General features: G+C 39.8%; 1 protein-coding gene across 1 annotated transcript in view; it reads left to right on the top strand.

Annotated features, from left to right (window-relative positions):
* Positions 1-11,378: 11,378 nt before the first annotated feature.
* sema6bb (sema domain, transmembrane domain (TM), and cytoplasmic domain, (semaphorin) 6Bb) overlaps positions 11,379-16,176 on the top strand; it is a 124,691-nt gene continuing 119,893 nt past the window's right edge. The window contains exon 1 of the mRNA XM_086161504.1: positions 11,379-12,084. The gene's annotated coding sequence lies outside the window, so the exon portion shown is untranslated. The remainder of the gene's footprint in view (positions 12,085-16,176) is intronic.

Genomic DNA, 16,176 nt, shown 5'->3' on the forward strand with positions numbered 1-16,176 from the left:
TTGCTATCATGTTTAAGCTGATTTCTAATCCATGAAAAATGCAGTAAATGATTTGAACAAGCAACAGTCCTTGTGTATTTCCTGCACTGTGACGATTAAATACACTGAGTTTTCACTGTAGACATTCACAGCTTTTAGAATTGAGAAACAAAATTTGTATTATCTTCAAAAGGTTTTGAATCTGCACTTAAATTATTTGTTATGTATATGCAAAAATTCAAAATGTTTCATAACATATTGTAAGAATTTTATCTTGATATACAATCAAATTTATACTTCACAATAACAACACAAAAGTACGATAAAGTAACAGGATCTGATGGTTGAAAAATAAGTTTTATAGATTACAGTTTATTTTGGAGTGGAATTCTATCAGGTAACATTATAGCTTGTCCTGCCAGTAACATATGTTCCATGTCATATTCTTTAATTATTTCCAGCCAAAAATATGTACCTTGGCTTGAAAATTAACTGCAAACACTTTTTTAAATTGTCTATTGAATATATCATTGCATGACTTTTGTAATATTCTGGGGAGAGTTTGAATAGCAGCAATGAAGAGGATTGCAGATGACTATACAAAACCTGATGGGAGTACGGCCCTTGCCTATTTTCTATTTCTACATATTTTCACTTAAGAGTGTTAAATACTGTGGATATTTGACTAAATTAACTATGCATATCCTTAAAAAGACTAATAAACAGAAAATACTATACACAGATTTATGTCTTTGTGATTGGCATGGTCACTCAGGTGTTGCAGCAGTGATGTAAATCCTGTTTGACAGATAGCAACAGTTGCTATTTGTGTCCTTCAGGTTATGATCATGGGAGGGTGAATTGTGTTTTGGGAAATCAGGATGACAGCTCATTAATTAGCAATGCAAGATGATGACTCATTTTCTGGGAAAGCAAGCAACATGTTAGAGATCAGGATCTTTTCAATGCTTTTAGATCCCAAGATTTAGATCCACAGGGCCTTTTCATTCCAAAGCAATGCCTAAAGTCTTGTGTGCATTGTTTAATATGTGAGTGTATGTGTAATTAATATTGTTGTCAAAGTATCTCAATTCAATTCCTCCACACAAGCTGCAACAAGATCTATGAAATACATGTAAAGCTGGTTGTGAGTAGAGCTGACCCACTTGGCTGTGTGGCTAAGCAAGCTGTAATTAATGTAATGGACCCTGAGAGGGCAGTCTTTACCCGCTGCGTGCAAGGACTTTTTGTCCCTGTAGCCTCGCCCACACAGCTTAAGTCATTCACATGTTCCGTCTTTACATGTCCCTCCATCCATTATCTACCACTTTGCCTGCACTTAGGGTCGTGTGACGCTGGAGCCTATCCCAGCTGTAATTTGGTGACAGGCAGGGAACGCCCTGGACCGGTCACCAATTGACCGCAGGGCCACAAATAGGGACAAATAACCATTCACTCTGTCATTCCCAAATCTGGGCATTTTTTCCGATGTATTCCAATTACCCTCCTGCATGTTTTTGGACTGTGTGAGGAAACCCACCAGACACAGGGAAAACATCCAAACTCCACTGATAAAGGCTCCCTGTGGGAATTGCATCAGGGTCCGAACCAGAAGCGCTAACCACTTTGACACCGTGCTGCCCCAGTCTGTATATGTATTGAAGTCAAGACAAAACAGCCTCTAAGAGAGAGTAGAGAGCACAAAAGGCAAGAAATACCTCTGTAATATGGTCTATGACAGTACATTAGCTATTGTAATGACATTTGCCAAAAATATCAGGTAAAAATTTTCTATATACACACCATCAAAATGAGGGAGGGGACATATTAAATGGAATGTTAATGCTAAAACCACAATACTTTGTTTTATAGTTTCTTTCCATCTTAATGTCAGATGCATTTTTCTAATAAATAAACAATTTCGTCAAGTTTGATTTCAACGGATTGGAAAACCCTTCTCACCGAAGCCACACTCCCCTTGACGTGAATTAGTAGCACGCAGCCTGAAGGCTCTCACCTGCTTCAGCTTACAGCTAACTCTGCTTCACTGATTCCTTCAGTTGATTGAAGCCAAAATTGTTCTGGATATTATGTAATTGAAGATTAGAAGATAACAGGAAACCTGTCATCCCTCATAGTAAAGTGATCACTCCGCTCCCCGTTACTCTCACTCTCCCCCACTCATACATTTCCTGCCCGAAGCTACAACTCTCAAGATAAGTACATATAAATTGCATTCAGTCAAAATTTCCACCAAAGCCAATTATAAAGTATTTTCTATAATAATATATAAATAACATATAATAAAATATTTTAAATTTTTTTTCCTTTTCCGCTATAACTAGACAAGACATCCAGCTATTAATTTGACAAAAGAGAAGGATAGAAACAAAAGGAACTATTATGAAACATGGTGAGAAAATCATGAAATGTTACATATTAAATACAAAAAGGCATGGAATTTTCAAGGTTTAGTGCAACCACATTATTAGCTTGATTTGTATCTTCCCACCAATTAAACGAAGGCACAAATAAATAAATGATAAATCCTGTATTGAATTTTATTAACAAACATGATGAAAGCCTCAAGTAGTTCATGTGGCAGATGTATTGTGGGCCTTTGAAGGTTGTTTTTTTTAAAAGTCTGACTTTTTTGATAAAACATCCATCATCATCATCAAAGAGAACAATTATACTAAAATGAAATCCATTTGCAGTGTTCCATGTTTGCCATTAACCCTAAAAGTCTGCAGTGTGTTGCCGTGGGGTCAAATCACAGATATAAGCTTTTGTACGCAATGTTTTCCCTCCATGTTCACCCTCTGCTTTCCATTTTCAGCAGCTTGAAAACTGTAGAAAATTAGCCTCCACCCATTAATCACTGACCACTTCTGGTACATTTCACCTGCTCCATAGAATGGAATCCTATTTCCAACTTACTGAAACAAATTTCCGGAGGCCTTCAATGCAAGGTATCAGTAACATACAACGTACAAATCGTCTTTGGGTTGAAACTTGATAAGAGCATTTGCCCAAGATTCTGCCAAATAGCACAGTAATAGGCCTAACTGAGACCAGCCTAACAAACTAGTTGTGCGTAACCACCACTCCATCATGAAGAAATTACACAGAGAAAGAACGGTCAGGTGGAGTCTATTGTTTTTTGGAGTAATATTAAGTTTTATTCATGGGGAGATACTGATCATAGTGTGAAGGTCCTGAAGAGAGGACATTTTGTCATCTTGCAAATAACTGAAACCCAAGAAGACCAGGACAACTGGGAATAATATCACTATCGCAATACTCTTGCTTCATTGTTCGATTTTTCAGAATATCAGCAACAAATGACTCAAATTATGAAAACTTGACTAAAAATGTTCTCACGTAATTTTACCAAACAGAATTAGCAATTCAAGAAATTATGGACATGAACATTAACAAAAACATTCAAGGAAATTAGGAACAAAATATATAAAAAATACTACTCTGTATGTTTTGATTTTTTGTTTTCATTTTAACCCTTTTTAGAGGTGAACCATAATGCAGAAATGGTGCAATAGTTAAAAGACTTCATATATATTGATATATTGCAATCCCTAAACTGCAGGCCAGTATAATCCTCCCATTTGACTCAACTGCTATAAAATATATAGATATACTTCATTGAACATTGAGGGCCTTTAACACTATCTAGCTCTTTGTTACTCTCAAGGTTGAATTTTTACATCAATGTGTTCTTACTGAACTAATTATGTGCATCAAAGTTTTTGAAATTTAACATTGCACAAAAGTGGAGGCTTAAATTGGAAGCTCAAAAAGTCATAAAACTAATTAAGGTATGTATTAAACCTTCTGCAAGAATAACAGTCTTTAATCTTTTGAGTAAAATTGCCCTGTGAGGAAAACTTAACTCACTACAGACATTTTACAACTGGTATGCCTGTGGCTTAAAGTATATTGGAAAAGTGATTTGTGGGAACCCTTCAGCAAACTTTGAAAACACATAATCTTAAAGATTTGCAGCTTCAGTCAATTAACATGGGAAATGCCAGGTTACCACAAAAAACATACAAATGATAAGAAACAAATAACACGGCTGTGTCACTCTGTATTTAACACTTCTCAACTTTAACTTCAACTAGGAATACACAAGTTCTTCTCAGCATGTTTTATGACTTTTCATTGTTTTTTGAGCCCAGTGGCCCTCATTCTATTTGTCTGGGTCTCCCTTGTTTGTTCTGGAACGCTTATTTCACCCCAGAGCCAGGACGACGGGTCAGTAGCCTCAGCAGAGCAGGAGACACAACATGGACCGTGACAACTGGCCCTGAAATATTCATGATCCCTTCGTGTTTTGATTGTAGGAAATTTGACAGCGGTGGCACATTATTGCGACCCTTCCCTTTTGAAAAGGACTGATGACTTACCATCTGGTATGAATTGAGGAGGTGAAGAAAAGTGCAAACTTCACCATACATCATTTCTCATTCTCTCTCTTGTATTTGACTAAACCAGGATCTACCTCTCCATCTTCTTTCGACTTCTAAAACAATTTTCCATATCCCAACATACAACAGATAACTTCTTTTTTTTTGCTGTCTCCCCCTCACTCCATATCGCATCTAATTTCCTTGACCGTCTCATAATCACACACCGATGGCTGTCCCTGAAGTGACGCTAAGCAATAACACAGACTGAGGTTAGCACAGACTTGACAGTTAATGTGCTGTTGGTATTTCGTTTATTTAAGTCCCTTTTGAGTCCTAACACATTGCTGGATATCAGATAAGAGTGTCCACCAGGGAGTGTTGCTATCAAGGTCTTAGTCCCCATTTCTTTGGATACAAGCTCTCACTTTATCATTTTTATCTAACCATCAAACATAGGTATTTTATTGTCTTTCTACATCAGAAATTGATGTTGCTGAAGCTCTATTAATTTGCTAAATCTGATAAATTGTACTTATGATGACATGTATACATTATGTGGTCATTGATTGTTTGTGTACCCCGAGGACATGAGCATTCCTGTAATCACTGCATACAGTGACCAATACGCAGAAGTGTTGCTTTAAATTGACATTTTAGTTGCTGAGTGTGAGACACAATGTGTAAATACCACTTTGACAAAGACATAACACACATCTTCCGTGTGCTTTAGCAAGGTGAATAAATGTGTTGTCAATATTACAAAAATAAACAAAATAAATCCAGCACTACAATCAGCTATCAAGAAAATTACCACCAGAAAAGCAGAACACCTACTGGCGATCCAGCATGACTGCTCAACTTGCTGACTAATAAACAAAGTCAGAATTAAAATGAAATTTAAAGTTGGTATGCCCTGACTGTGACAAAGTTTCACAATCTGCAACATTTGATTTGACTGGAATGGATATCTTATGAATGAGCTGTCATTTGACGGAGCAAAAAGTATTAGATAGATCTCTTGACTGTATTCCAAGCAGTGTCAGACTGACATTGCTTTCAGTATGAGTGTTTTGTAGTATGTTTTGAAGTGTACTGAGAGCTTTTGAATACTTATGACAGTGCATTTGCCAATAATTCACTTTGGCATTCAACTTTGCATGCAATTAAGTACTGTGCATGCACTTTCTAATACATTACACGGCTGTCTTTACTTGTCTTTACTTGTGTCTTTTCTGATTATACAACTGTTCATAGCCAAATATTCATAGCCAGTGAAAAACTAATTTCTGCAAAGAATTTGATGCTCATAATGGACTCAAAGGTTCCCATTTCTTTATGATAGGAATATTCTCTTACTCAAGTTAAAATGGCAGTTGAAGTTGACCCCAAGATAGGGGTGCAAACATATGCAGTGGCTTGAGGATCCCAGCTTTCTATGTTTATTTTTGTATTTTTTGTGTTCTTTCTCAGGATTTCTGTGATGGATGCACTAATCCAGTATGGAAGATCCGAAATGTTGGGGCCAGGAATGAACTCTGGACTCCACTAAAATTAACCATGTCCATTTGTATATACTATTCATACTGTACTGTGTATATCATGTCTGTACACTATGTATATAACTTGTCTATTTATAATTCTGTACATGCTCCGAGCTGAGAGCTCTTACTGCAAAATTTCACTGTGCTTGCACAGTGACAATTAAAGATCTTAAAAATCTTGAACCTTGGATTTTGAATCTTGAATCAGTTGTAAACCTCTTGAGATGGAAAATGTATGATCACAAATCTGGGATTTTTTTTTATTGTTCCTTTTTTATTTTATTTTTTTTTTGCTCTTGAAATGCTTATGCTTATGCTTTTGAAGTTAGACCTTTTAATCTCAGTCATGTAAAACATAGTCATAACGACCTCAGTCTTGATGTCTGAAGAGACAAAATGCAACATAAGCCTGTAAATACATCAACACATACATCATATGAAGGGACAATCTTGTGGCAAAATGACCATTACTTTTGTGACTTGATTGCATAATGAACATCCTATTCTTTAACTATGCTGGGGTTTGGAATCTTTGATTGAATTGAACTGGACCATTTAGCAGTGAAAAATTAGCCCTTTCACTAAACGAAAGGAACCGTTGGACACCTCAGGGTAACTGGAACTGCTAGAATATTTAAGCCAAGGCTATGAAGTGACTAAACGCACTGACTAAACTCCATTTTTATGATGAGAAGGGGCTGTGAGCCAGAGAAGATCACATGAAGACACCCTCCGTGTCTTTGCTGGCAGCATAGTGTTAGCCATGCGATTGCTGTGGTTAGATAGAAATCATCACACTGGAGACTGAGGGATCTTTATTTTGGATTCATTTTTCAGCTGAAATATAAGAGATCAGACAAAAGCGCTTGTGTGTAGAAAAGGCGCATTCACAAGCCTCCATACATGCTTACACGTAGCAACAACGTATACATTGGAGGGGGTGCTGGAGGGGGGCCCATCCCCCCCTCCCTGTGTTGTTGAAAGATTAAAAAGTGCATAAAGTGCATTCCCCATCAAAGGTTGTAATTTTTGTTGCAAAGCTTTCTCACTTTCTCGTGGCAGCGCTTTTGCTGTTATCTGGCTTAGACCTACTGCCTGCCTGCTCTGACACACGGAGCGAGATGAAAGGAAAAGGATGAGCAAAGTGAATATTTATTTATTTATTTATTGTCAGAGCACAAAGTTTGACAGGAGATAAAATGGCATAAGTTCTTTTGTTGAACATGGCTCAAAGTTTCTCCTTCCCAGCTCATTTCTATGCAAAGTAGCAGGAAACAGAAAAAAAAAAGCTCATCTTGGGATTTTAAAAAAGTAAAAAGCTGTTAAATATGTAGTCCTTTTCACTGTAGCTACTGTAAACACAATGGCATATTATTATTATTATTAAATACCATTAATATTGTTAAGACTCAAATCTATGAGTTCTGACTTTGTAATTAAAGAGATTATTAACTATCTCTTCAGCTAATGTGTTTTCTCAAGCATCCAATTGTTGCTTGCAGTTGTTCATTCAGTGTAGCAAAACACAATAATTAATCCAAAAGAACCCGATTCTCTCAGGAATGTTAAGAGTGGAATGAGAGCTAAAGGAGAGTAAATTATGGACATACAGTTTCCAATTAAATCCCTTCAATTTGGCCCTTGGGGAGAAATAAAGTTTTTTTTTCTGATTCTGAAATAAATGTCAATAAATGTGCATTGCTCCGGATGTTGTCAGCATTCAACGTATAAAATGACATCAGGGGTTGGATTCCATTTCATTTAGGTTCCCTTTAATATTTTTTCATGCATATTTTAGTACATATTTGAGCAAGAAATAATTCTACCTGTTGAGTTGTACTATTGACAAAATGCATCTGAACATTAGCTGGCCACTAGGGGACAGCACAAACAAGTTGTCATCAAAACACAAACATCATGACCTCTCAAAAGGTGGCTATTCATCCGAGGGTGATTAACAGGTTGACATAGAATTTTTGCCCATCCAACGCCACGATTCAATGTTTGTTTGTTTTTTCATACCGCAATTTCCAAGGAAATATCTGTGAGCAGCACAATTCTCTACCATGTTCACCAGTCAAAGAAAATTGACACATTTTGTCCTTGCTTTTCAAAGTGCCTACTGCAGAAAACAATCCCGAAAAAAGAGCAGAACCATGCTTATATTGTGAATAGCAGGTTTAGAGTTTTTCCATATTTTTTTACATCTTTGTATGATGTATACAAATGCTGTGCTCAGTTATAAGAGGTCACTATGATGTCACAGATTATCAGAAATTTCTGATGTTGATTAAAGTTGATGCAAGGTCAACCTTAAACTTTTAATTATAGCATTTTTAAATGGCAACAAATTTGTTGTGCAGGTTCAACAGTGCCCTCTGCTGCCACAATAACATCCGACAAGACGAAAGAGCAGACAAACAAAAACAAAAAATATCATCAAAGTAGGTGAAAGTTTGGTTATGGTGTTTTGACATTCTTATTCATGCAGTAAAATGTGTTGGTATAACATGTGACAAGAGTAAGCAGTGATTCTTTCAATTGTAGAAACGCAACACTGAATCAAAGCCTTTATCTGTAGTTATTGAATCATTTCCAAAACCAAAAGCCATTCAATACCAAAGCAATGCAGAGTAAAGCTAAAATAATTTCAGCAAAAATGTAAATCAGGCAGTGATTCAGTGAAGTGTTACTTCTTTGCACTTTATTCATTTAAGACCAAAGGTCATTCTTGTCTCTTTCTGCTTACTTGCTGATTTGATCACTCTCCCTTCTTTCCTTCTTGGGTACTTTGATTCTCAAAGATGCCATGTGTTTTTCTATCAATGCTTGCTGTAATCAAGTAAACTTTTGAATTTGATGCTGGCCAGTAAATGCTGCCGAAGGTGTGTAGCTGCTGTTTATTCCTTACTATAAAAAATAATAACTATTATTTTTGATATGCTACATTCACTACCCTCATCTTTATTCTGTACACAGGGAGTAGGGCTGCTGGAGCCAATCCTGGCTGACATTTGGCCGGATCTAGGGTTCACTGCCGGTTATTCTCTCATTCACGTTCATGTTAATGCTGATTTTGGTTATGTTGTTGTTGTTGTCGTCATCAATGGTGTTTTTCTTGTTTCTCATTCTTCTTCTTCTTATGATCATTATTGTAAGTGCTTGTGTTATAAGTGATGGTAGTATTATTAGTAGTATTGGTTGTAGCAATAGTACTAGTAATAGAAGTAGTAGTGGTAGCAGTAGCATTATTGGCAGCAGCAGCAGTAGAAGTAGTCATAGATGTATTGGTAGTATAATAAATACTGTTTTGTATTTTTGTGCAGCCTTTAAAGGATACAGGTACTTGCAGTTACTTACAGTTACTTATGATAAAGTAGTCATTATGTAGAATGACCCTTTTAAATGGGTTACATTATCTTTTAGGGTACAAGATTTAAAAGAGACTCCTGGACAAACAGGACTTGGACAAATATTATCAAATGAAAATAATGCAAATGAAATAATATCATCAGCAATAGTTTGTGAGTAAAAGTGCTTGGTTAGTGATTTTGTACTGGGAGAAACAACACAGCACTGCAGCAAGGACAAAGTCATAAAAGTAAATTCTCACACCCTGAACATAAATACTTCATCAGTAAATGCAGATGAAAAACTTCCCTACTGTTTGATCAAAACCCACTGGGATATTGAGGGAGTTCTTATATATAGCTGTACAGTATATTCCTGTATATTCCTATACATTCCTCAATAAACCTCACCAGCTTCGGCTCCATTATAGACTGTTCTTCCCAGTTAAAGTAAAAAGATAGAGATCAAGCAGGGGAGTAAGTCTCGTCATTATATCCACTGTCGCAGCTTGAATATTGATACGTGCTCTCTGATATTAGTGCAGTCTCTCTGCACAAAGACTTAGCAGGGCTCCACTGGACACAGGAAATGTGTTTTCAGCTATAATTGCGGATGCACAGAAGTCACAGGCAGCACCGAAAGATACAGGATGATAGCATAGGATGACAACTTTTACGGTAGTTCCATTGCTGGCAGCAGTCAAATGTTGAGTGTGTACATGAAGATAATGAATAACGAACAAACAGTAAAATGGAAAAAATATTCCCTTTGATAATTCAAGTGTCCGACGAGAGAAGGCCAAGGTCAGTTAATTGTAGTACAATATCCCTTAAACAACATGACAAATCAGTGAAACATAATTCTCATTTTTCATAACCATTTCTGTACATTTATCTCAAAAGCTGTCGGTGGGTGGCATTGTGGTTTATTCACATAGAAGGGTTGCAAACATGAGCTTTCAAACCAGTAGAGGCTGTTATTGTTCTGCTTAGTCGAGAAGGGCTCCTATGGCATTTTCTTTCACCCACAGTCCTTTGAATGGTTTTCCATGTGATATTTTAGGTATGGCGGTTTTGGGGCCAGTATGACAGTCCAAAAAAAAAATTTCTAGAGAAGTCCAGCTTGGGTGGCACAATGGTTAGCGCTTCCGCCTCACAGCAAGAAGGTTCCTGGTTTGAATCTGACCACAGGCCTTTCTGTGTGGAGATTGCATGTTCTCCCCCATGTCTGTGTGGGTTCCCTCCAGGTTCTCTGGTTTCACCCCAAAGTCCAAAAACATGCAGTGAGTTAATCGGAGACCCTAAATTGCCCAAATGTGTGGATAGGAGAGTGAACGGTTGTATGTCTCTGTATGCGACCCTATGATTGACTATTTGTGGTCCAGGGTGAATCCCACCTCTCGCCCAACGACAGCCAGGATAGGCTCAAGCCTATAAGAGGTATAGGGAATGAAAGTCCAGCTTTTTTTTTCTTTTCAAGAAACCTCCTGTGGTGGTGGTGTCAAATTAGGCACAATGAGAAGGAACCATGACATTTCTGGAAGGAGACAGGGTTCAGCTACAGTTTTAGACTATACTATTCACAATTACAATAAACTACCACTTTTGAAACCGTTCCCTCAAGGTGAGTGGAGGGTCTCGCTCATGACCTTGTCTTGAAAACTTTCAAAAAAAAAAAGAAAAAGAAAACAGGATGAGGGTTCTGACAACAATGACACATGGAGCCACTGACACATGACCACCCATGGATTGAACCCCCTCTCAACGGTTATTGTTAACGTCACCCTCAGAAATCAGAAACAATGCAAATTTAATTAGCCATCAATCAATTCCAATCCAGTCTCGGGATAAAATCTGCTTCAGGTTTTGGCATGAACAGGCTCCAGGAGTCTCCGGTGGATGACAGCAGGGAGCGTTGCCGGAGATGCTGTAGCTCTTTCCGCCGCTAGACGACAAACGCCGCAAACGGTCCTCCCTCATCGCCAGAGGAACGGAACACTTTTGAATAAACAGATGAATGGGAGTTTGCCCTGCACCGGATCCGGACACTGACTCCTTGAGGACGAGGGACCCCGGAGCAGCCGGAGGGGGTTGGTGAAGCTCGGCGTTCTTCCTCACAGACCCACGGAAGGGGGTGGGGGGGGGATACGCAGCAATGACAGGGCAGCAGTCGCGGCATCGGCGGCCGAATAGACCAACTATTGTGGGCTGGAAAGATTGATAACGCCAGTGGGCGCGCAAAAGGAGCGGCAGATGTCATTTCCAACGCCGCAGCTGAACCTCCCGCTGAATGGGTCCTTCTTGCGTGCTCCTCTTCCTCGTTTGACCGCGTCCGGTGTTTGTTCCACGTTACGCGGGGATCCCTAACCGGCTGTCCGCTGGGGAGCGTCGCTGCGGGGACCAGCCGACGTGCCATGTGTCGATTCGTGACATAGAGGCTCTTTGTAGGTTGTTGTGCACCGGGAGGAGGAGGAGGTGGGGGGACAGGTGGTGCCGTGCGAGTGGATGCGCGTGCACGTAGAAACTAGCAGGGGGCACGGACACACTACCCCCGAGACAGTTGTCTTGGGGATGTCAGGGCGGTGCAGGGGATCAGTTTTTCCCAGAGACAGGTGCGACTGAGAGGAGTAGTTCAGAAGCACCGCAGGATCCGGCGACACCGCTCGGCTTCTCTGAACACTCGGGACTTTTTTTTTTTTTTTGTCTTTTCTTTATTTTTTTTTTCCTTTGAAGCGAGTTACTACAGATACTCAGCTGCAACCCCCGTCACCGATCTCCAAGACGGTAAGTGACCCGGGCTGTCCGGCTGGAGGTGTGTTGTGGGGGGGGAGGAGGAGGAGGAGGAGGTGCGCTCCTGTCGCGCATGATGCGTTGGAAAAATCATCGCTTCTCTTTCGATTAGGGGTTTTATTTCTATCGGAATAGCACAGACACACACAAAGAGCACGAAAAGAAGTAAAACCACAGTTACTTGAACATCCGTGAGCTTTCATATCTTGGCTTTACGCTGCGTTTCATTGTGTAATTCTCAATTTCATACTGCGTAGCTTGCAGCCACGCGTAGAATAAGTCCACAGCCTGTAGAGACGCTTCATCGTCAGTTGATTGATTATTGACACGCCTCTGATCGGCGTCGCAATTGAAAACGCAACATGCAAATGTACAGCATAATTTTCCTTTTTTTGTGTGTGTGTCTTTATTTGGACAAGGGTTCTCCCCGGTGGCATTCGCCCACCTTCTTAAGCAATCTTGTGACACTTATGGTTTTAAGTTGCTTTGCTGTGGGCGCATTACAAACTCACAAACCACTCAGTTATTTTCTAAATTTCTCAAGTAAAAACCCGTGGGAGCTGTGATGATTGAGTCTATCGAAATGATGTCCTTATTTAATTGTCAGACTTTGTTTGATACACACACACACACACGTGTATATGTTTCCGTGTTGTAATCAAGGTTTCTATCTGGTTGTGCGAGTTCTGCAGACATGCCCGCTTGGCCCATAGTCTCCCTGGTCTGCCCTCAGGCTCTGCCATCTCTTCCCTCTCTCCCTCTGCAGCTACTATCTTGCAACATTGAACTGCAAGGCCAGATAGTGTCAAAATCACTTATGTGTGTCTTGGGTCTCAATCTTTCAATAGCTTGCCCCGAGTCCTCCTAAACTTTGCCTGTGTGAATTGGATGTTTTTTTGTTGTGGGTCCTGTTTCAAATTCAAATTGCCTTTCAGCTGCCTTTTGTCCAGTGCTGAAGTTTGTGGACTGGAAAGCGAGACAGTGAAGTCCCTAAGGGTCAGAGCATTCCTGTAATGAGTCTCAGTGTGAGTGTACATGGGGGAGGGAGAAAGAAATGTAAGAGTTGGGCAGTTCTCCTTGTCCGGTGCATGGTTAGATGAAGCCAAGGGAATACCACCACATCCATGAACCTCAGTTCCCCATTCTGTCAACCACCCTAGGAAGACAACAGCCTCCTAATTCCAGTGTGACATGCACAGACAGCACGGCTCAGCGGTGCTACCAAAGGTTCGGCATAGGCTCGTCCTCACCGCTGCTCAGATGCTGCATCACAGACTTCTGCACTTCCTCATAGTTTTATGGGCCATTTTATCCAATTAAAACACAGCAGAAGCGGAAGATACAGAAGGAAGTGCAAGAAATGGCAAATGAAAGGCGATATGATCAAAAAGTTGATATTGTCAAATCAACCGTGCCCCAGAAGAGGACTGATGCACTCTCCTCTCGTGTTCTGACACTGCCTTGCTGGTATATCATGCCACCCATAATTACAGAAGATATTCTATCAGACAGAATGAACAGAGGAAATACCTGTCTGATATGATCTCTGCTCTGGTTTTCATGTGTTTAAAATCCAAGAACAAAACACCGTGCCAGACAGGAGAATAAGAGAAAATCAGCCCAAAATAGAATTTCGATGTATTCATTTAACCCTGTACTGCACAGGGTGCATGCGTGAGGACAAAGTTTGACAAAAACACGAGTGACTTGTTGATAAGATCAAGAGACTTGAGACAGCTGCACTGATTCATATTCTAATTTTAGCCCCTTAACTGAAATAGTGGAAGAGTTAAGTTTATTTTGGAGGGAGAAAGAGAAGAATTAATGAATTGAAAACTTTTATTAAATCGATTAGTATTTAAGAAAAGCCTGACTTCTGTCCAAAATGACCCCGTAAGAGCCAAGCTTTCCTTAAGAATTAGGCAAAGAGAATTTTCAAGGAAAGGAGCAAAGGTAACTACTGTGCATGCTGTTATTGAAAGTGATTGGCGTATAGAATCCAAAGCGTAGCAAAGCATTCATTTCTAAAAATACAATAAAGGATCAGAATACTCTGTCAAGTGAGATGACAAGACTAGAAGTGTGTCCAGGAAATGAGGTTGTAGTATACTAAAGTCCCCATGCTGATATTTTCTCCCGTCTCTGTGCGACTTCCAGCAGTTTAACAAACCGTTTGCTGGAGCTTAGCTAATCCCTGGCTAGCAGTGCCCAGTGACTTATTAAAAAAGTAACTTAATTTAGGGAGAACCCCCCTCTACACATACACACACACACACATATACCCTTGACAGATCTCCACTCTCTTTATGATGAAGTCAGAATGGCCAATTATTCTGCAGAACTTATTTGGTGCATTGCATGTGTGCAGGTCTGCAAAAAACACGAGGAAGAGTTTGCATGTCTTTCATACAGAGACATAAAGGACATTGTTTATCACGACGTGTCCGTTTGCCTTCCTGTCTCATAGGCCATGTGTTCGTGTTTGAGTGCGCATGTGTGTCAGTCTGTTGAGGCTCTGTGTAAGTGTGATTCAGCACTGCCCGAATCCAGTTGAATGGCCACTCTGTTTTTGCTTCAATTCTGACACCAACAGCCGCTCCGTACCCTTTGCCATCAAGCAAGTGTTGCGATTTATGTGTGAAAATAACAGGTGCTTTTACACAAGGATTTAATCCCTCTGCACTTCTGCTTGCTACACCCTGCGGATCACCTGTGGGCTTTGTCCAACACAGGGAGAAACAGCTTCTTTTGAAAGATAAACTTGGGACAGATTTACGTATGTACAGTATAACAACCTGCATCACACATGTATGATGTGAAGCACATTGTGTAAAAAAAATTATTTCTCAATTCAGAATTTGGGTAAAAAAAAGACTGAAGCCTCATACTAACCCTGCCAAAAAAGAATTATTCTTTGCAAGTTCTTTTGTGTCCTTTTTGGCTGGAATTTTAATCAACAAATACTTTTTTTTGATAAACTTCCATCCATTATGTCAAATCAACTCGTGTAGATTTTTTTTTTTTTGTCTCTGTGATTTATTCTAGGAACAATTACTTTTAAAAATCTTTAAAAGTTTTCAGCTAGAAACAGTATCCAATATATTTAGACTAATCCCAAGGCCCCACTGTCAACACTTTCTGGATTAGTTTGTTGATACAAGTGATGGGAATGTAAACTGGCTACAGAACGAAGGGTGAGAAAACAGGTTGTATAACATGAACCAGTTTTTGATCTTTGCAAAAGTGAGTCAGGCCGAAAAATGTTTTTAATTAAATGTCACCATTTCTCCGAACATGCACACCTGTGCACCTGTGTTTCCTACCCCTTACATTTTTTGGGGACATCCAATTTATCTTATATTGCTGAGATTTTAGGTCACACTAATATATTAATGGTGAAACTGTCTTGTGTTGGAGCACAGCTGTCGTCATTTACATCAGACTGGGATTGACACGTTGGTTGGAAATAGTACTTAGATGCTGGGTTGGCGTTAAACTTGTCACCTAAGCTTCCTTCACTTTGAGGTTATTCATTCTTTTCGGCTTCCCCCCTGCCTTTTTCTTTCACACATTCTACCCCTACTCCCCTTATTACTTCTCTTCTCCTGTTTCCTCCCCATGCTATCCTTTGCCTTCCTCGGCTCTGCTTTCATCCCCCCCCTTGACTGGAACTTGATGTCAAGGCTTCTCAGGCAGTGTGGTCTCTGTCTGCAGGCTGTCAGGGGGGGCACTGCCCACTGGGACTCTGAATAGGACAAATTGACTGTAACAATGTTCCCACTTAGCATGAGGAACTGAGAGAAAGCGAAGGTGAATAACACTGCCTGATGATTGAGGGGAAGACCAGCCACCGGGGTGGAGAAGGGGTGGAAGGTGCAGGATTTTATTTAACAGTATATGAATTTAATACATATATGAACATCACTCATATTTGTAAATACACACAGACACTGAGGCACACACACACACACACACACACGGCTTTGCCTGTTATTTGCCCAAGGCTACTGCTTGAGTTGCCATAGCAACTGGATAAACATGCCTGTGACCCACCAAACCCTCAAACACATGCTCGCTCACACACAC

The sequence above is a fragment of the Fistularia commersonii genome, chromosome 16 (genome assembly GCF_037954325.1).
Source record: "Fistularia commersonii isolate RoL2024-O1a breed Wild chromosome 16, RoL_Fcom_v1.0, whole genome shotgun sequence".
NCBI classification, from domain to species: domain Eukaryota; kingdom Metazoa; phylum Chordata; class Actinopteri; order Syngnathiformes; family Fistulariidae; genus Fistularia; species Fistularia commersonii.